General features: G+C 43.3%; 1 long non-coding RNA gene across 1 annotated transcript in view; it reads right to left on the bottom strand.

Moving 5' to 3' along the window:
- Nucleotides 1-3,069: 3,069 nt before the first annotated feature.
- Nucleotides 3,070-21,027, bottom strand: part of LOC132025058 (uncharacterized) — a 28,757-nt gene continuing 10,799 nt past the window's right edge. The window contains exon 3 of the long non-coding RNA XR_009406401.1: nt 3,070-3,320. This is a non-coding gene — a long non-coding RNA (uncharacterized LOC132025058). The remainder of the gene's footprint in view (nt 3,321-21,027) is intronic.

The raw sequence follows: 21,027 nt of genomic DNA on the forward strand, positions 1-21,027 counted from the left end.
ATTACTATGCATTAATTGAATCAAGGTGCTTGCTTTTTTATCAACATAAGTGTTCTAAATATTTCCTCTGTCCAAAAAATCAGTTCGTCGATGGGTGAGAATGCCTTTTAAAATAAATTTCCCTCAAGGGGGTGCAGGGCTGGCTCAGTCAATAGAGTGTGTGCCTCTAGAGTTGTGAGTTCAAGCCCTACTGTGGAGGTAGAGTTTACAAAAAAAAAAAAAAAATTCTCCCAGAGATATCTCTACCATGAGTTTCAAGCCCACATTTTTCAAATAAGTGCTTTTCTATCATGTCAGTGCAGATCAAGCTCACCTCTGCAGTTTCCTCTTGCTCACTGTGTTGGCCACTCAGTCACTCAGGCTCATTTCCCAGATGCCCCTAACACTTCCCTTTCCTTTTGCCAAATTATTTTTTTTTTCAAGATTTATTTATTTATTTTAGAGAGAGAGGGAAATGGAGAGTGCTTGTGAGTTAAGGGAGGGGCAGAAGGAGAGAATCCCCAAGCTGACTGCCCACTGAGCCTGACCTTGGGCTTATTCTCACGGTGCATGAGATGGTGAACTGAGCCAAAACCGAGAGTTGGGTGCGTAACTGACTGAGCCGGCCAGGGGCCCCTCCTTTTTCCAAATCAAATTGGCTCTGCTCAAATGTACCTTCTCTTTGCTGTTTGCACTGTAACTGCCCTGCCCTGGGCTCTCCCTAACATTGTTTAGTTGAATCACCTGTCATTTACAGCTCGAACTTCCTAAAGAATGAGTCTGGTCACTTCACTGTGCTCATCACCTTCAACAACTCTCCAGTCATGTGGAATAAAACCCATAGCCCTCAGTTTGTGAACTAAGGGCCTCTGTGATCTGATTCTCTCTAGATTGCTGATTGTATTCTCCAGGACATTCCCCAGTGTCTTGCAAAACATGGTTCCATTGCCCTAGTCACTCTTCTCCACTTGGTACTGTGCCCATGCTCTCTTCTCTACCTAGAATGGTTTTTTTTGTTTTGTTTTGTTTTGTTTTGTTTACTTTGTCTATTGAGAAACTTCTGGTTCTTCAACTCCTTCTGAGCGTCCAATCTATAAGACAGAGACCACAGTAGTTGAATGTAGGGTATTTAACCTGGGGAACTAGTCGGGAATCGGTTGGAAGAGCTGAAAAGGCCAACAGAGGACAGTGAGGCAATTATGATTTGAACACCCAGAGGAAACCACTAGCACTGCTGTGGCCAGGACTGGAGGGACAGCAGAAGGAGGTGGTAGTCCTGCAGACCCCATCCAGTGGGAGCTAAGGCATGATGGAGATTCAGCCACAGCCAGAGATGCCACCTAAAGCATATATAGAGAGAAAAATACCTGGCTTCCTCCCTTCTCCAACATCCTGCCTGAGTCTCCCATTGACTGAATCTAGCTAGTTGGCAAAGGAGCTTAGGAAATGAGTTTTCAGGGATCAACCCTCCCATGATCAAGTGCAGAGCACAGAGAAGGGTTAGTAATGGGTCTCAGAGCAAAGAGGCAAATAAATACTAGGCGTCCCCTTCATGAAATCATTCCTTTTCTATTGGAATTACACTCAATCCTAATCTTTCTGTGCTGCTTGAACCTCTGATGCTCTCTAATATCTTAAAGATTTATTTATTTATTTGACAGACAGAAATCTCAAGTAGGCAGAGAGGCAGGCAGAGAGAGGAAGGGAAGCAGGCTCCCTGCTGAGCAGAAAGCCTGATGCAGGGCTGGATCCCAGGACCCTGGGATCATGACCTGAGCCGATGGCAGAAGCTTTAACCCCCTGAGCCACCCAGGTGCCCTGACAGTCTCTAATATTAACCTCCCCTATATGAGATTTACTTCTTTTGCGTGTGCTTATCTGTGTCAACAGATCAGAAATGAGTTGAAGGCAGGGAACTGTTCTGCTAATTTTTGCAGCTCCAGAACTCTGTACACTCTTTGGAATTTGGTAGAAACTCAGGACTATTCCAGACTGAATGAGATAGGACACAACAAGAAGGTTAACAGTAAGAAAGATCTGGGGAGAATTGATTAAGGAATATCCCCTGCTCTGAGGAGAGAGAGATGAGATGAAAGAACTCGTAAGAGCAAAAAACAAAACAAAACAAAAAAAAACCAAACAATAACAAAAACAAACCAAACTCGTAAGAGCAGAGTAGAAATGAATAGTAAAGGACAGGCAAGCCCTGGAAATCTCCTGGCTTGTGAGAATGTTCCGTGGTCTAGAATATCAGAGTCTCTTTACATTTCAGTTTTTGCCTGAGTGCAATCCCCTTTGCATAGCATTTGCACTGGAAGATTCTGTTGCAAGGCTGCAAGATGTCACACGTAATTATGCTCTCCAGCATTCTTTGTGACTTGTCTAAGGGAGGAAGTGCTTATTAACTCTTCCTAATTACCAAAGCGTGGTCTGTAGAGGAGAACTGAAGGCAGAGAAGGAAGCATGGGTCATTTCTATGAGCCTTCATAGGGATGATTCAAATTGGGCTTCTGATGCCTTTTGTAAGTTAAGGATAAGCTTCCAAAATCTGTATTGAGAACATTGGTCTAGCTCTCCCTTCCTCGAGTCAGCATTCCCTCTGCTTTACATAGACGTTTCCTGTTCTGTGGAAATGAAAGAATCAGGGAATAATTGATTCGTGTTTCTAAAAAAAGAATCACTTTTTCTGATGATAAAATGAACACATTTACTACATCATATTTGGGGAACACAGAAAAGTACATAGAAGAACATAGAAAAATTCCACCATCAGTGATCATCACTGTAAAGAACTTGGAATATATACTTCCAGTCTAATTTTCTATTCTCTTTCAAAACGGCATCATAGTCTATATGTGATAGGATAAACTGCCTTTTTTAATTTTAAATTATAATATATACATTTTCCAATTTCAATAGATATGAATCAATACTTTTAAAAAAGGCTGCATTGTGTTCTTTAACTTAGTTATTTAATCCCTGGTTACTGGATACTTTGATTGTCAATGTTTTTGATACGGTATGTGACATGTTGTATTAGTTTCTTGTTGCTGCTGTAACAAATCATCACAAAGGAGAACTCAGGACAACACAAATGTATTTTTCTGACGGCTCCAGAAGCCTTAAGCTCAAAATCAGTTTCACTGGGCTAATGTCAAGGTGTCAGTGGGACTGGTTCCTTTTGGAGGATCTAGAGAAGAATCTGCTTGCCTTTTCCAGTTTCGAGAAACTGTGCATGTCCCTTGGCTTGTGGCCTCTTCCTCCATCCTCTGCGGGCATCAGTCCATTCACCATCTTCACACCACATCGCCTTCCCTTCATCCTTGACTCCTCTTGCTTTCCTATGATAAGGGCCGTGGTGATTATAGCAGACCCAGTTGGAGGATTCAGAATAATCTCCCCACCTCCAGATCCTTAACGTCATCACATATGCAAAGTCCTCCCCCGACTTTTTAAAATCTAAGATAACATTCACTGGTTCCAGGGATAAGGCATCTTTGGGGGCCCTCTAAGCAGCAATGGAGGAACTTTGCAGACAGCAGCCAGCTCTGTCACTTTACAGTGAGTCCTTTAGAGGGACAACTGAAATTATTGTAACCTCAGAAATATGTATGAGATCAGATGGAATAGTAGACAGGAAAAACTGAGCACTGGGATGCTGGGGTCACCCTCGATCTAGTACTGGCTTACTGTCTGTATTGGGGATCATCTGGGCTTTTTTTCTGCCATCACATCATCAGTGCCTTCATCTGTAAGGTGAGGGAATTGGAGATGCCTTTCAAACTGCGTTTTCCATGATTCTTTGAATGAAAGCACTGCAAATTATATAAATTAAAAACAACAAAGGTGTGTTAATAAAAAGATTGATGGAAGCGATGTATGTACACTATCCTCGGGCTAGACATACCCTTTTCATAAAGCATGTAAGCATGTTTTAATAATTATAAGTGTTGGAAGAAAGCATCACTTTAGCCTTAATTCATTAACCATTTATTAAACATGCACTGTGTACGAGATGTTTTATATACGTCATCAATAAAAAACCTCAAAAATTAAGGATACTCTGCTTACTTTCCAGACAGTTTAAGTAATCTGTTCAAGGCTCCACAGTCAGTTACAGAATGGTCATATCCTTTCGGATCCCAGCACAGGCTCTTTCTCTTAGATCCTGCTTCTTGTGCAACTGGCACAGTGTATAGAATTAATTGCAACAGTCGCATTAAAACGTTCTAGAATTCTATTTCTAGAATAACTGGTAACATCATTAGGTTTGGGCTTTTTTTTTTCTTAAAGATTTTATTTATCCATTTGACAGACAGAGATCACAAGCAGGCAGAGAGGCACGCAGAGAGAGGAGGAGGAAGCAGGCTCCCCGCTGAGCAGAGAGCCAGATATGGGGCTTGATCCCAGGACCCTGGGACCACGACCCCAGCCGAAAGCAGAGGCTTTAACCCACTGAGCCACTCAAGCACCCCAGGGTTTGAACATTTTTGATTCAGTGAAGTGGTGAGTTCTCTGTGAACCTGCCCAGCACGGGGGAAGAGCACACTCTTTCTCTCAAAAGCCACTTCTCCTGCGTGAGACTGTGCAGAGGGACTGGGGGAAATTTCTTCATCCTCTTTGGCTCCTTTTACTGGTGCTCGTGGTCAGAGTGTGCACGTGCTGCTGTTACGTGGCCAGCCATTCGCCAAGTTCCCTTGCATTATGGAAACCAGATGGAAGCTGGAGTCGAAGTTCTCAGCCACAGAAGTGAGGCTGGGCTGCTCTCTGGATGGAATCTCCAAGAATTTAGGAAGCATAATCCTCTCTCCTCTCCCTCCCCCTGCCCCACTTCTCCTTCCAAAAACCAAGAGTCAATTTCAGAGATATAGCCTTTCTCTGTGTGTTGCCCAGATACTTTTTTTTTCTAATTTATAATTGCAAGTTTGTTTGTAGCAAAAGCTCTGTTTGGTTGTCATAAATTGTAACCAAGAGGAATAATATCCACAAAATAGTCAGTCCTAGCATATGCTTTGAATAGCCTAGATTGATAATGTGAGGTCTTGCGCAACATCGCTAACCTCTACTGGCATTTTTGGAGAATTAAACAAATGCAAGGTACAACAAACAAACAAATAAAAACAAAAACAAAACAAAAGCTGGGACAGTAGGGAGGGGAGATTTCAAAAATGTTGGTCACCGGCAAAACTCAGCAAGATTGATTCTGAGCCTTACTTGGGAGTTTCCAGGGAATCAGCCTTTCAAGAGGAGGAGAGGTCTTAAAGCTTACCCCGTTACTTGCGTTAACTGTATTGGAAGGGCCTAGAAAAGCCCAGTTGTCGTTCTGTTGTGAAATATGGTTGTTGTAAAAATTCCCACTTGCTAGTTATTAATTTTTATAGTAGCAGAAGGAGTAGAGATAATTATAAAAGTAGAGGAATTGGTGGAATGTAAGATATGAAGGGTTGAGAATTTCACAGTTAAATAGGCACACTCTAGTTACATGCTTTCGGGAAAAGTCCAGTGCTGTGGTAAGAATATAGACTATGAGTCAGAAAGACCCTGCACTCTCTTATTGGCTGTGTGGCCTTGGGTAAAGTTTTTAATAACCTCTCTGAGTTTCCATTTTGAGATCAGGAACACAGAATGAGTTTAAAAGGTGAGGTAGCCCAGGGCCAGGAATGCGGTATGTGCTTAGGGAGTGGTAGCTTCTGTGTTTATTCCTCTTTCCCTAAACTCCCCACCTGTGTATGGAGGTCTACCCTTGAGGTAAGCTTGCAGCAGATGACTATAGGGGAATCGATCTGTGGACCTAAATCCTGCTTTCCCCCTAAAGGCCCTGCCTCTTCCAGAAGGTCATGGTCTTCTCTGAAGGAGTCTTAATATGGCGGAAGTTAGATTCAGAAAGGCTTGAGCTCAGTCTCTGAGCTGTCCATCCTGAGCCAAGTCACTTAAAGGAAAGCCAGGCGCACTGTAGATGCTAAATAAATCTTAGCTGAATCAATGAAGGAGAAAATGAATGGCACTTTTCTACCCCCTTTCTACCTGAAATTAATCTATCTTCCTTCCTTCCTTCCTTCTTTCTTTCTTTTCTTTTCCTTCCTTCTTCCTTTCCTTTCTTCTTTCTTTCTTTCTCTCATTGTTCAGGGCTCTATTTGCATTACTTCCACTGGAGAATTCCCCCCAAACAGGGACAGACCCGTCTCACAGCACTGGTCCCAGACTGTCCCTGTCCACCTCACTGACACATACATGAGGTTCTCAATGGCAGGGCTGTGACTTTGTGTTCTCTGACTGTAGCATGGCTTCAGGAAATCAATTGTCAAAGAAATAAATTAAATGAAAACGAAATGGGTAATGACAAAAAAAAGTAAATGAAAAACAATTCCTAAAGAGAGCATACCAACATCTCTCCTTCTCCCCTCCCTTCCGGGCTTCCTTCTGTGGTTCCCGTACTCCAGTCCTTTCAGAGAATTAGCTGTGTGTGCTTACTTCCTGCTCACCGTGCAGTCACAGTCACTTACTGCTAATTCTTGTGCTTGTCTTGTCAGGGTGACCCAGAATATTTCCTGAGTAGAAGCAGAAAGCCATTGCCAAGGTGTGTCTCAGAGCTTTGTAGTTTCCAACGCAGATTGACTGATTAGGCCAACATGATTTGGGCTGAGCATATTCAAGACATTGGCCCATGAAGGAATAGTCCCTCCACGGATTCAGAGCGTGATACACTCCAACCCCGATAGTTCTTTCCTCATAATTTCCCAATTTCTTTTCGAGGAAGTAGCTATCTTTTGGTCAACTCAGGAGCCTGTCCCTTCTCTCTTTCTTCCTCCACACGTTAGATCGGTTATCAGACACCACTATTCCTAGTTTGTTAACCGATAGGGATTTGCAGTCCTGTACTTAGGAACTATTTGATTGAGGGTGAGTCTTTTGTATTCTCTGAGTTTCTTCATGACTAAAATGGGAGAGTGGCCGAGACAGTCTTCTGCCCACAGGTGTTGTCAGAGTAAGACGTGATCAAGGAGGGTAAGGAGCTTGGGCACCTGTAAGACACTGATGCTGCTAGTCGTCACTGCCTCCATGATCTGACCCCCGAGAGGGACCAACCATCCGAATTCGCCCCGGACTACCCTGCTTGAGCACTGCAAGTGCCACATTCTGGGAAAACACTCAGCTCTGCGAAACCCACAACATTCTCCCTCATATCCCTCTTTCTGCCACCTGGTTCAGTTCCTTCCTACTGTGCCTGTGAGTCTTTCTAAGACCTCCCAACCCCACCCACCTGTCACCATGGGCCTGATTTGTCTGCATCGCTGTGTAGATGGAGAGAGTGACTTCTGTGCAGTAATGCCAAGGTCCTGCCGTAAGGGGGAGAAACGGAAGGAGGGGGACAGCACAGGCATGACCAAAGCTGCCACTTGAGCCGGAAGAATGGGGGGTGTTGTCCCCAGCAGCTGATGGGGAGTCCCAGAGGTGTGCAACGAGGCTGCCAAGTTCCTGTCTGGACTTCTGGCATGTGGCTGGCTGAAGCCCTCTGACCTCACACTCACGCTTTGCTTCACGTGATCCCCAACCTTGTGGGACATCATAGGAAATGAAGGCTTTGAGGTCATTCTGGTCTGGATTCCTGGCAGAGAACGTAGTTGGCAGAGCCCATGGAAAGAGAAAACACGCTGCCCCGGCTGGGAAAGTCAGTCTCCCCTCCGCAAAGGACCGTGGCGCCGAAGGCTGATGGGCAACCTCTGTGCAGGGACACTCTGCTAAGTGGGTGGGGTGAGTAAGAAGGCCCCAGTGAGTTGCCTGCTGGATGTGACATGGTGCTGCCAGCCCAGGGCAACGACAGCTTTGCCCCATAAATAGTTGCTACAGGTGTGTGCCTGACATTACCTGTGCCCATGCCCCCAGGCCTGACCTGGCGTAGAGGGCAAAAGCAGAAGGCGGGCCTCTTTCTGCCAGTAGGACCCTGCGGCTGTCCTGGGTGGGAGGCCCAGTGTAGTGGGTGGGGAGCAGATGACTGGGCAGCTGAGAGCCGGTGTTGGGGAGCAGGAGGGAGAACCCAACCGGGCAAGCAGGGAGGCAGTGGGAGAGGAGAGCGTCCATTGATCTGGGGGCTCTCAGTTCCCAGAATGTGCATGATTGTCCTATCAGGCTTCACTTAGGAACTCAAATTCAGGGATAAAATTATTAAAAGATGAATTTTTCATGAAAATGATAACAAAATATCATTTACAATAATCATTTCACAAGATGGTGACCACTGGGGCCTTTCTAAGCAGCAGACCTCCTGTGACTGCAACCTTAAAGCCAGCTGGTTCCAGGTCTAGTTCACCTACCCTGGTGCTTAGAGCAAATCACATCTCCTTTCTGCCCTCAGTCTCCTCACCTGTGCAATGGGCTACCCACACCCACCTCTCATGGCTGCCAGGAGAGGTAAGTGGGATTTTACTATGCTATACAGGGCAGAAGCTCCCCATACACTGGTTTCCTTTCTTTTCTCATTGGCGTACAGTTTAATAAGAATTTCTAGCTGCCTTTGGTCACATTAATCTCACTGAAAGGGCATTTCTTCTTGGGACAAAAACAAGGTCTCACGCAGCTTCAGGATCCTCAGAGCCAAGCACAACAGCACCCAGTAATGACACAGAAATTGGGTTAATGAACAAGCAACTTCTTTTCATGCTTTTTTAATATAAATCTCTTCCTTCTTTGCATCTTTTCCTTTAAAAAAAAATCTTACTTTATTTGTAATTTATTATTTTATCTTGTCCTGTTATCCTTGAGTTGTAAAAGGAAGTTTAGGAAGCCCTAGCTGAGGGTACTCTATATAGAGTATAAGTTAAAACAGTGTTTACATTTGAGAATAGAGGAAGCCTTCCAAAATAAGAAAGCAATAGAAAATTGTAAAGGAAATAACTACTTTATTTGACTTTAAAATATAGGAAACTAGGGGCACCTGGGTGGCTCGGCCTTCGGCTCAGGTCGTGTTCCCAGGGTCCTGGGATCGAGCCTCGCATCGGGCTCTCTGCTCAGTGAGGAGCCTGCTTCCCTTCCTCTCTCTGCCTGCCTCTCTGCCTACTTGTGATCTCTATCTCTCCAATAAATAAATAAAATCTTTAAAAATATATATATAGAAAACTTGACTACATAATTTATTTGTTACATGTAATAATATATGAAAAGAAAGAAAGAAGACCAGACGGAGGTTTACCAAAACTACCACAGTATTCATCTCTAGAAATGGGAATTGGAGTTTATTTGCCTTTTTTAATAATTACTATATTTTCTAAATTTTGTGTAGCTAACATGCATAATAACTTTATAGTACATCATTTCCATTATTTTGCTAATACAGAAAGCATCCTCTCAGGCCTAGGATACATGACATTTCTTCCATATGACAATAACACATTATCTTCCAATCTCTGCTAACTTTATGTATGCCACAACCCTATGAGGTGAATATTCTAATAATCCTCCATTTTCAGGTGAAAATGCTAATGTTAAATGATAGTGAAAACCTGACCAGGGTCACATAGCTAGAGATGACAAACCTGGGATTTCAATTTTTCACCACCTTACCTACTACGTTCTCTTCCAAACTCCTTTAGTGCCTTGTACCTCCTTTAGTATACTCTCCTCCACCGTTCATTTCTCTGGGTTCTTATCTATCCCTCCTTTTATTTTATTTAATTTTTTAAAATATTTCATTTATTTATTTGACAGACAGAGATCACAAGTAGGCAGAGAGGCAGGCGGCGGGTGGGGGTTGGGGAGCAGGCCCCCTGCTGAGCAAAGAGCCAGATCTGAGGCTGGATGCAGGGCTCGATCCCAGGACCCTGGGATCATAACCCGAGCCGAAGGCAGAGGCTTTAACTCACTGAGCCACCCAGATACCCCTCTACTCCTCCTTTTAGAATGAAAGTGTTGTGTGTTTAGACAGCTGTGCTTGGGCTCAGAGGCAGGACTCCATAGGAACCCCATGCTGGTGTAAATGAACGCTTGGAAGTGAACATAGGTAGACTCCCCCAGTATGCCAAGGAAGAGAGTGGCCAACACCAGCCCTGCTCTTCATTGCAGCCTCCTCCTGGGAAGACTTGGATTTTCTACCTGCACGTCTAACTGTGGGTGCCTGCTTCTCAAAGCAAAAAACAGTTGTATATTTAAAAAAAAAAAATTTTTTTTTTTTAATACCAAAGTGGCAGATACTGAACTAGAGGCCATGTGCCCAAAACTCAATGTTGTTCTCTTCTGTTTTGACCCAGTCTGTTCCAGGATGAATTAACAAGTGCTTTTAATTCTTTTAATTTCCAGAAGTACTGTGACAGATCTTAGGTGTTATTGGACCACAACGCAAGAGACTTTTAAAAAATAAATAATAATTTAGGAGTTTGGGTTGATGGCCTTGAAAAGCCCTTATAGCTTTCGGGAGGTGTTTGTGGAGGCAGAACAAGGGCTTGTCTGAATCTAGAAATTACAGGAGTAAGATTCCAGTACATTCTAACGCAGACAATTCTTTTTGTGGCCTTCTGCCTACCGGGAGTAAGCTGTTCTCATTGGATGCACCACAGTCTTGGCATCTCTGGCCTAAAAACTGAACCTAGTACAAAACAGTGTTCCATCAAATATGATTTAGGAATTTTAGTGCATTGCATTTTTTAGGATAAAATGGTTTCTTTCCTCTCTCCCCTCCTTATTTATTTCTCTTTTAAAAGTTTAGAACTGACACCCAGTGATTCTTTGTAGCCTCCCCAAAAATGTGAGAATTCTAGCCGATTACATTAAAGATAGCTATAGACTTTTAAAGCCTTATTGCAGAGAGAAGCAACACCGAGTACGAAAATAATGTTTGTCCCTCTTGAGAGAAAATTCGAGATTGCACGTGTTGAGTTTCAGAATATCTCTCTGCAGTCGCGCGGAATGACAGCCACCTACTGCCTGTGGCATACAGTTGGGCACGCGGCCTCAGCTGATCAGACCTGGGAGGGATGCCTGACCCAGCCAGACTCTCTGCCCTGAAACTGTGACTAAGAGATTCATTTCAGTCTGGGATATCTGTTTGCATTTGGATAATGAAATATTAGGAGCTTGAGTGAAGCAGAGAAAGGCAGTCAGTGGGAAGGGAAGAAGAAAGGAGACACAAGGAGTGAGAGCCTGAGAGAGGTTGTGTCCCAGGTCTTCCCAGCCCATCCCAGGGAGCTGCTTGCTTCCAAAAATGTGACTTTGAATTTAACACAATATTTCCCTCTGCCTACAAATTCTCCGTCTTTTTCATGCTGCTTCAGATTGGTTTCCGTCACTTGCAAACCAAAGAACCTTGTGTATATGTCTGTCACCATTTTTACCACTTCGTCTTAAACTGGTCCCTGGGTCACTTTACCCCCTTAAACTGAGACTTTCCAAATTCACAGACCCGTTTCTTCCTGTCCTCCACACTTAGCATATGTCTGGCTCAGAAAGAAGTTCAGGGACTTCTTCAGTGAATGGATGAAGGAATAAAGATGGTACCCTGTCAGCTTCATTCACTGAGGAGAGCTTCATATTACAACAGTATACATAGTATACGTAGGTGCCAGTAATTTTTAGAAGGTAGATTATGTATATAATACTATATATTATGTAATATATTTATATAATTTATATATTATATAACTTATATAACATATGTGATTTATTATATAGACAACTTTTATCACATATTATGTTACAGTTAATATATTACATATTATATATTATATTTTACATATGCACACACATATATGTATACATCTATATGTGTATGTATGTATGTGTATGTATGTGTATATATATTATATAGCCAACTTTTATTACATATTATGCTATAAATAATATATTACATATTATATATTTTACATATGCACACACACATATATATGTATACATTTATATGATATATTCCCAGGGATCCTAGGAAACCACTGTGGCAAATAAAAAGAAGAAATCATTTTTCAAATGCAAAGTAGATTTTAGAGAGATAAACTCAGTAAATTGAGATGCATATCTAGAGGGACTGATTCTTAAAAGATCATCAAATAGAGAAATCGGCCTGGGGCTAGACGAAAGAGGGATGACCTTAGGCCTACACTGAGAAGCCTTATTTCCCAGAACTAGCTCCAAGAGGACCCCTGCGTCCTCAGCATTTGTTGTGTGACATTGTGAAGTCCTCCAACACCCAAGGGGGTGCTCTCCTCGCAGGGAGAACTCCTTCTGGCTGTTGGTGTGGTTCCCTTGGGAGATGGAGGGTAGTCAGGAGCTGATTACCATGCCCAGGCACACTCCTGTGAGTCTGCCAAACTTAATAGCTAAAGAGGCCTTGACATGTTTCCATTTCTGATTCTGCCCTTATAAAATGTGTTGCTAATTAAAATAACTGCCAGCTCAGACTCCTGCAAGGAAACCCATCCACGTGCTCAGAGTCAAGTTGTTTTCCATGTTTCTAGCTCTGGTTAAATAAATAAAAACTACAAAACCAGCAACAGAACCCAGCTATCTGGGACAGCTTAAGGGGGGCCTGGCCTGTATGTAAGCAATCAGTCAATGCGTTAATTCAAACCCCCCCTCCTCTAGAGAAGAAAAGGGTTAAGTAGCAGATTATGCTCCTTCTACACAGTGCTATAGGCATGTTTGATTTGGCAAGTAGAAAAAGAAGCACAAAAACACATGTCCTGACAAAGTCAAGAATTATCAAATCCAACTCAATACACTTAACCAAATTGAATTTGGATTGTGCGTCTTTCTTCTTCCTTTGAGCCACAGTTTGCACAATCGCTTAAGAATTCATTTCTACTCATTTCACTCCTTGCTGTATCTCCTTCATTGGCTTTCCATTCTATCTTGCCTAAAGTTTAAACTCCTTTATATGACTAGAAGACCTTTTGTGAGTCACACCTCACTTACCTCCCTCACTTCTGGTCTTACTGCTCACTCTTTAGCCACACCAAGCTCCTTGCAGTCCACTGAAAGGGCCACATTCTCTCCTTTCTGTGCCCTTGCGTATGCTGTTCCATGAGCCAAGAATGCACCCCCCCCCCATCCCCGCCAATCCCTATTCCTCTGGCCAACTCCTAAACAGTTCTGTAACCTAGGTCAGGAGTCAGCTTATTTAGGAAGTCTCTTCTATTATCTCCACACCCCCTCCACCAAACCTGGAGAGTTATTGCCTTTGGGTTTTCCTGGTTCTGTCCTTCTCTACGGCACCTTCCACCTTGTAGTTGACATGAATGAAGAAGGAATGCTCTTCTCCATAGCCATATTTAGAGCCCAAATCTCAGGGCACTCAAGACCCTAATGTTGCAGAATCCTGATTGATAAAAGAGGGTTTGCGAAGCTGAAACTGCATGAATGACTAAGGACCAAAACCCACTAACCTGTCTTAGAAATGATGTGTGACTAGAACTAGGAAATGATAAATTCACTCACTCATTCACTCACTCACTGGCCCGCTCATTCATTCTTTCAATTATTTTTTTTATTAAGCACTTACTTTGTGCTAGATCTACCTGGAATGCTGGGTTTATACATGGTTCCTTATAGCTGGAACTTAACAGCTTAGTTAGAGATATAGACAGACATACAATTGCATAAACAGTAATTTAATCACAAACTTGATTAGACCTACCAATTAAAAGCAAGACATTAAGTGAGGACTCTAATAGGGAGATCGAGCCCGATCTGAGAATCCAAGAAAGCACCCTTGAGAAAGTGCTATTCAAGGTGAAAATAGTTAGGAGATCTATGCTATAAAGCAGAGTAGGAGGAAGAGGATTCCAGACGGAAGGAACAGCATATGGAAAGGCTCAGAAGCAGGAGAGTGGGGGACACATTCAAGGAGGAAGGGAAGACAAATTAGAGTTAGAGCTGTGTAACAGAAAGGCACAGAGGAAGAGATGAGCCTGGAGAAGGTGATGGACTGCAGATTATGCAGAGCCTTGTCAAATAAGACAGCAAACTGGGATCTTATCCTAAGTGTAAGCAACTGAGAGTATTTAAGCCTAATTTTAAATCTGACTCGCAGTCTTTAAATTATTTTGGCAGCAGTGTGGAGAATGGATGGGAAAGGTGTAAGAGTGGAAGAGAGTAGACCAGTCGGGAGGCCATTACAGTATTTTCTGGTGAGATGGTGGCTTGCCCCAATACAGCTGGGGTAATGATGCGCAAGAGCACATGGAATCACGTGATCCTGGGGAACTAGCATCAGTGGCCCTCGGGACTGGTCAGCTGTCAGGGCTGAGGCTGAATGCGTTACCAGCACTGGACACAAATAGCCTCATTCAATGGACAAACGGCTGTGAACTGCCTGTTACATGCCAGGTAAGCTCACTGAGTATGGTGCCTTACAACGGGTCTCTGACCGCCTTCTCTCCAACTTCGTAACACGAATCTGTTTGTAAGAAAGCATTAAAAAGTTTGCTTTATTTTTCATGCCTAATTGACTGTAATACAAGCTTAAGAAAGTCTCCCACTAAGCTTTTGTCAGCTCCTATGTTGAGCTGGTCACAACCCATAGCCCTATTCCCACCCACTGCCATTGAAGACAGTTCTCTTTCCATGAGCGTTTCTTATCCTGGAGCTTCTGTGCCCCATCATATACTTCTGGTTGGCCTCTTAGGGTATTCTGAGACTCCGCCCACAAGCCCCTCCCCCTCGTTGAGCTGCAGGGGCAGGCAACCCATTAAATTCCACCTCCTCTCTTACTAACTGCATGATGTTGGGCATGTTACCAAACTCCCTAACTTTAGAGTTCTCATCTCTAAATAGGGTCAATTTAATTGATCTTGGTACCACTAATGTCTTCTATGGTAAATCAGGTAAAATGTGCTTCCTACCGTGATCTAATACGAAGGAAAGCAACTCACCCATGACGTATTCTTGCCACATACTTTTAACTAGAATATAGCTAAACCTGCAGATACAACTTCCGGCTTACTGGAAATACAAAGAATAGACAGCATGAGGAAATAGCACAGTAAGAAAACAAGTCCAGAAGGTGGACATTCCACATAACGACTGGCCTGGCACCTTCAACGGGCTCGGGGAATGGGGAGTGTTCTAGATTTTTAAAAGACTTAAGAGGAGGGACGTTATAACTAAGTGCAATGCATGGTCCTTGATTGGTACTAGCTTGAAGGTAGGACTGGGAAAGTTTGGAAGGCAGTTGGGAAAATTTGCATATGAAAACTGTAGTAGATGACGTTAGGGAGTTACTGTGGTCTTTTTCAGCTGTTAATTTTATTAAGTATTATTATTTGAAGGAAATTGCTCTTACCATTTAGAAATGCACAACAAAGTGTTTAAGACAGAGATATCCTGATATCTGTGTTTTAGTTGGGAAACCATGTGTGTGTATGCACGTATGCATGTGTATACACATATGAACTAAAATGTGGTGATACGTTTTTGCCATTTAAATCAAAGTGATGGGCCACCTGGGTGGCTCAGTAGGTTAAGCATCGTCTGCCTTTTGCTCAGGTCATGGTCCCAGGGTCCTGAGATTGAGCCCTGCTTCAGGCTCCCTGCTCACTGGGGACCCTGCTTCTCCCTCTGCCCCTCCCCCTGTTCATGCTTTCTTTCTGTCTCTGTTAAATAAATAAATAAAATATTTAAAAAAAGATAAAAATAAAATCCAGGTACTATACATAGAGGTGTTTATTATCCTTTTTTCTCTCTACTTTTCTGTATTTAATAATAAAAAGTAAACTAGACAGAAATCTTATGTATATCACAATGCTATGTGGGTGAGGGATAACATGTCACCAAAGACCTAATTTGTATTAAACATCATTAAATAAATGAGTATTCTCTTTCAAAACCATTTTCTTCCAGTCAGTGCATTAGAACCTCACTGGAATCTGGAATCTCCCTGCATTCAGCAGCCGTACATCAGCAGAGCTGGTTCCAGGAATCACCGGAACCCCTTAGAGGGTAATAGGGATGTGAGCTGGCAGACTGGCACCATGCTTGGTGGGATAAACTTTGAAAATTTCTGGCCTCTTCACTACCACCCACAGAAATACTATAATCCTTTTCCCACTTGAAAATCAGAGCTCAAATAACATAGTCATGTTTGCGAGTGCAGATTTGTTAAAAAATGGAAAAGATCTTTGCCAAGCTGGCCACATGGTCCTTACATACAAGGTGGGATCCCGTCCTCAACATCGTTCTAAAACTCACATCTAGAAGAAGTTTTACTGGACTCCCAGTCACAAGCCTGTTTCTCTGACTTCCTCTCTTTCTCCCAGCTCTGCCCTAGACACAAAAGAGGAGTGACATGTGTCCAACACGTCAGGGAGTGGGGAAAGCAGCGTTTGGGAACACAGTCAAGAGGCATCAGCTTGCTGTGGAACGTGGATGCACAGTACACAGACATATCCCACTTCGACTCTGCTGCTCTGACAAGTATAGATGTCACTTCCTTTCACCCTCAAAAGTGTCCTGCTTCAATAATACAGTCTCTTCCTCTCCTGAGTTCTGTGAACCGGCCCTTGATTCATTCCCAGTCCCGGTCCTGCCACCCCTCCCCCACAACCGTCTCCCCACTGCAGGAATCTAACCGCATTGGGCTACTCGAAGGTGTACCCATGAACTATGCTCTCTCTCCCCACTACAGTTGTGCATTTGCTGACCATTTGCAGAGGATGCTCTCAAATCCTTCTCCATCTTTCCCTCCCAGGCTAATTCCTTCCCTTATCAGAGGCTTCAGTTCAAGGTCATCTGCTCCAGGAAACTTCTTGGTGGACTCCATAGAGAGGAATTGCATCTTTCTCCTCTGTGTTTTCCCCAGGGCCAGAACAAAGGTGCAAATGAGGTGCCTTGGGCACAAAATTTAAGCAAGCGTTCATTCTCTGTGGTGGTACAAATGCTGACTCTGCAAATCCCATGACCTTGACAGTGAGCGATTCCTTCAGGGTGGCCTCACCCTGTCCTGGCCCTGCTTTCGACATCTCCTATATCCTGTCATCGTGATCACACTGTAGAATGTATTCATTGCTCTATCTTCCTGGTCGGAATGGGAGTGCCTTTTGCTGAGGGGCGGTGTCTTACTCATTCCTATGATCTCAGTCCCTAGCACTGGACCCCGCACACTGAAAGTGTTTCTTTTCTTTTCTTTTCTTTTAATTTTATTTATTTGACAGAGAGAGATCACAAGTATGCAGAGAGGCAGGCAGAGAGAGAGGAGGAAGCAGAGAGCCCCGCTGAGCAGAAAGCCCGATGCGGGGCTCGATCCCAGAGATCACAACCTGAGCTGAAGGCAGAGGCTTTAACCCATGAGCCACCCAGGTGCCCTTGAAAGTGTTTCTAAATGATGACTGAAATAGAATGATAGATAAGTCAGATGTTGGAAATGCACATAGAATTAGAGATTATCAAACTATGAGCGACCAAGCAGCATCTGCTAGGGAGCTAGAAGAAGATTCAGAGATGGAAATGCAGGATAGAGTATAAAATTTGTCATTTGAAATATTTGTTGCAACCAGATATTGGCAAGCTGCTTAATAATATTATCTGCCTTCTAGGGAAGCCTGAAGCAAGTTTCCTTGGCACAAGGTCTAAAACATGAGCAAAACTTTGAGTAGGGTACAGTTAGATGGTCCACTAAATCCATGTTTCCTCCGTATTGGGAATCTCCCCTAATCCCCTCCGTCCTTGGCACTATTTACATGATGTGTCCCCAGGGTCAGTTCAGAAGAATGGCATGGGTTGGACTTTAGGAAGCCTCTTTCACAAGCCCATCACTGGGCTACGCCCCCCACAAAGACTGTAGCATTTGATCGCCACAGCAATCAGTGAAACAAGAGTTCATGTCCCTGGTCTGTGGGAGGGAAAAGCCAGCCAGAGCTGTTGGGTTAACTTGCCTGAAGCCACACAACAAGAAAATGGATGAAAAAAATACCTCCAATGTTCAGGGCAATTAAAACTTCATCGTGCTTATTGTAGCCCTATTTCCTACCCCACAGAAAAGTGGTCACCGACTAAAAATATAAATAGATTAATGAAGTGCTTATATTTTTTCATGTAAATGTTTGAGCGCCTACCACGTACTTTACTGTGGGTGTGAAGTCCTAGCAAGAAGACTTTGTGAGGTTGGAATGAGGGGAAGAGAGGGAAAACAGATACTGAATGATCCACAGATAGATTTAGAAGAGCAAACATATTCTCCTATAAAATATTCTTCAGGAGAGTAGGTACCAAATTCAAAGTGCCATGATTACAAAATGCCAAACGCTGCAAGACCAAAGAACTCCAGACAACAAACTATCCCCTTGGACTTTCCCAAAGACAAACACCAACTGGGTATCATGCATGTAACTACCCACAACGTAGATCTCTGGGTGTGGGTTAAGGCAGAGAAAGAGATGTTTGTGCAGTAAGTTCTAGGAGAAGTGCCTGGCAATTGTTTTTTAGTGTGTGGGTTTTTTTTGTTTTGTTTTGTTTTGTTTTGTTTTTTTGGTTGGGGAAGGAGCACACTTTGAGGGAAAAGGAGCTAAAGTCTCAACTTCATTTTCATAGTGTAAACAGAGCCTGAGCCTTCATCTAGCAGACCCATTGAGGCATGACTTCAAGCCCCCCATCTGGCCTGTTTGATTTATGTGTTTCCTGGACACACTACTGTTGTGTAGGAGCCTGTGAAAACTTCAAAAAGGTCATTAAGGCTGAAACGTTTCTCAGTTCATTTTCAAATTACTCAGTCATCATTTCTGAACGCCAGTGACAGGAGAGCTCAAGTGATTTCAGTCAAGTTTTCCCAACTGAAGCTCCACTTTCTATGACAGAGTTACAAATACTTTTTTAGTTCCATTTTGCATACATTCTAGAGAACTTCTTGGCAGGATCTGTCAGATGTGTTTTCATATTTTTTGGATTTCATCTTTGTAGCATGGCCTCATGAAAAAAACATCACATTCCAAGTGTGACTGGGAAGCTTCATTCACCACAGAGTTTGCCAATAACATGTGGGGAGTCTACTGTCCCTCCACAATTCATCATGTCCAAACAAAATGTGTTCCCTTCAATTCAATGAGTGGATTCATTTCTATAAGATGCAAGTTGATGCTATTTGCTAGATACCCAAAGGCCAATTTAAGAAACTAAACTATGGTGGAATTAAATATCTAATAGTTTTTTAACTCAATATGTATCATTAGAATCTTAGCAGGAAACTAATGGCACACTCAGAAAGGCTTGGCTGAATATAAATTTTGTGAAGAGAGTATTTACGAGGTATGGGCACCATTAAGGGAATCCACAAGGAAAGGTGAGGCACACAGGAGTTATCAACGTTAGGAAGCTCTTACTGCCCCAGGTAGAAGGGGCAACAGGTAGGACTTGGACTCTGGATCCCTAGAAGGGGGGTGGCCCCACAGGCCCCATGGCTCTAGGAATGCAGCACGGCTCAGTAAAGCAAGACTGGGTGGAAATAGAAGAATGAAGGTCCCTACTGCTCTCTTCTTGGACCCTTCAGTCTCCGGCTAGTGCTGCTCATTTGCCAAACCCAACCAGATGCCACAGGGTAAGGAGATTGGGAATACTCATCCTTGAGGTCAGCCTGCTGGGGATCCATGACGGGCAGAGAAGAGCAGAGACTTGTCTTGGGATAGCCTCTAACAACCCATTTCAGATTTTACTCTGAGAGATGGGGTGGCATAACTTAATGAACAGAGGTTTTGGTGTAAGAAAGATCTAGACTCAAAATTCCACCCACTAATGGTCATATCTTGGGGTCTTTTCTGGAGAAGACCTGTTGGACAGCTCCAGGAGAGTTCTAACTTACTCCCTCTGCATTGCAGTTCTTTCACCCAGCAAAATGGAAATAATAGCTACCGACTTCCCCACCTGATTGAGTTATTGTGAATATTCAACAGGTTGCCCAAGGAAAAGAGCTTGACATAATGTTTGACACATGGAATGTGTTTGGTATTTGTTGGTTTCCTCCAATTAGCCCTGCATTAGTTAGCCCTTATATGGTGAGATACCTGCCCTGTGGAGGTGGGGGAACCAGTCTGACCACTTTGGCTGGAAGTCCCTTGTTGACTCATAGCTGGAATGGTGGGTGGGACTGTGTTGTTCCTAAAAATTTGTTCACTGGGGTCCCCTTGTCAGCAAAGAAGCATCTGTTCCCCCGGTGTCACTTTTTGAAGAAAACTTGTTGGGACAGGTTCAGGAAAACTCCAATTTTCTCTCTCTCCAGGGACACTGGTTCTCAGGGAGCTGGGCCCTGCTCTGCTCTATGAGTCTTTGCCTTTTCTTAGCAAGTTTCATTCCACATCCAGAGGCTGATGCTCAAAAAGCTTGTCCTTCCCCGCTGGTGTGCATTAGTTGGTGACAAGGCATTGGCTGCTTTTGCAAGATCTCAGTCAACTCTATTCCTGTTGGCAGGGCCATTTCCTTCCTACTTGATGTCATTAAGGAGAGTTTTGTTTTTTGCTTTTTTAAAAATTCAGTTAGCCAACATATAGTACCTAATTAGTGTTTGGTGTAGTGTTCAAGGTTTTTGTTTGCTGTTGTTGTTTGCTAGTTTGGGAGCAGGTGGGGATATTTGGTTCATTGTGAATTTTCACTGGACCCTTGGAAAGCTTCTTGGTGATTGAAAAATACAAGGCCACAGTAGTGTTTCATTTACTATTATTGGCTCAAACTAGGATTTATGCACTGTGCACGATTCCTAATTCTCATAATCCCCATGGAAGGGAGTGTCTGTCTCCTTTTCAGTCGAGGAAACTGAGACTCAGATAGTAGGATGCCATGTCCAGCTTCTAAGAGGTAGAGCTAGAGACCACGGCTCTGTCCGAATCAAAGCACTGTTTATCTTTCAGAGGGTTACAAAGAATCAATGGCAATTGTTTCATCCAGCTGTGGCCATTTAAAATTAAAAATCGCAAGGCTATGAGTTCCCTCATGATGAGGCATAAGTCTTATTCATCTCTTTCTTCTTGCTGCTGACCACTATCCTTGCCATAAACAGGGTGCCAGATTAATGTTTGTTGAATGAAAAAATGATTGGCTGAATGAATCTTTGATACAAAGATATTTTTGTCTCTGTGTAGCATTTTCTAA

This window comes from Mustela nigripes, chromosome 9, assembly GCF_022355385.1.
Source record: "Mustela nigripes isolate SB6536 chromosome 9, MUSNIG.SB6536, whole genome shotgun sequence".
NCBI lineage: Eukaryota > Metazoa > Chordata > Mammalia > Carnivora > Mustelidae > Mustela > Mustela nigripes.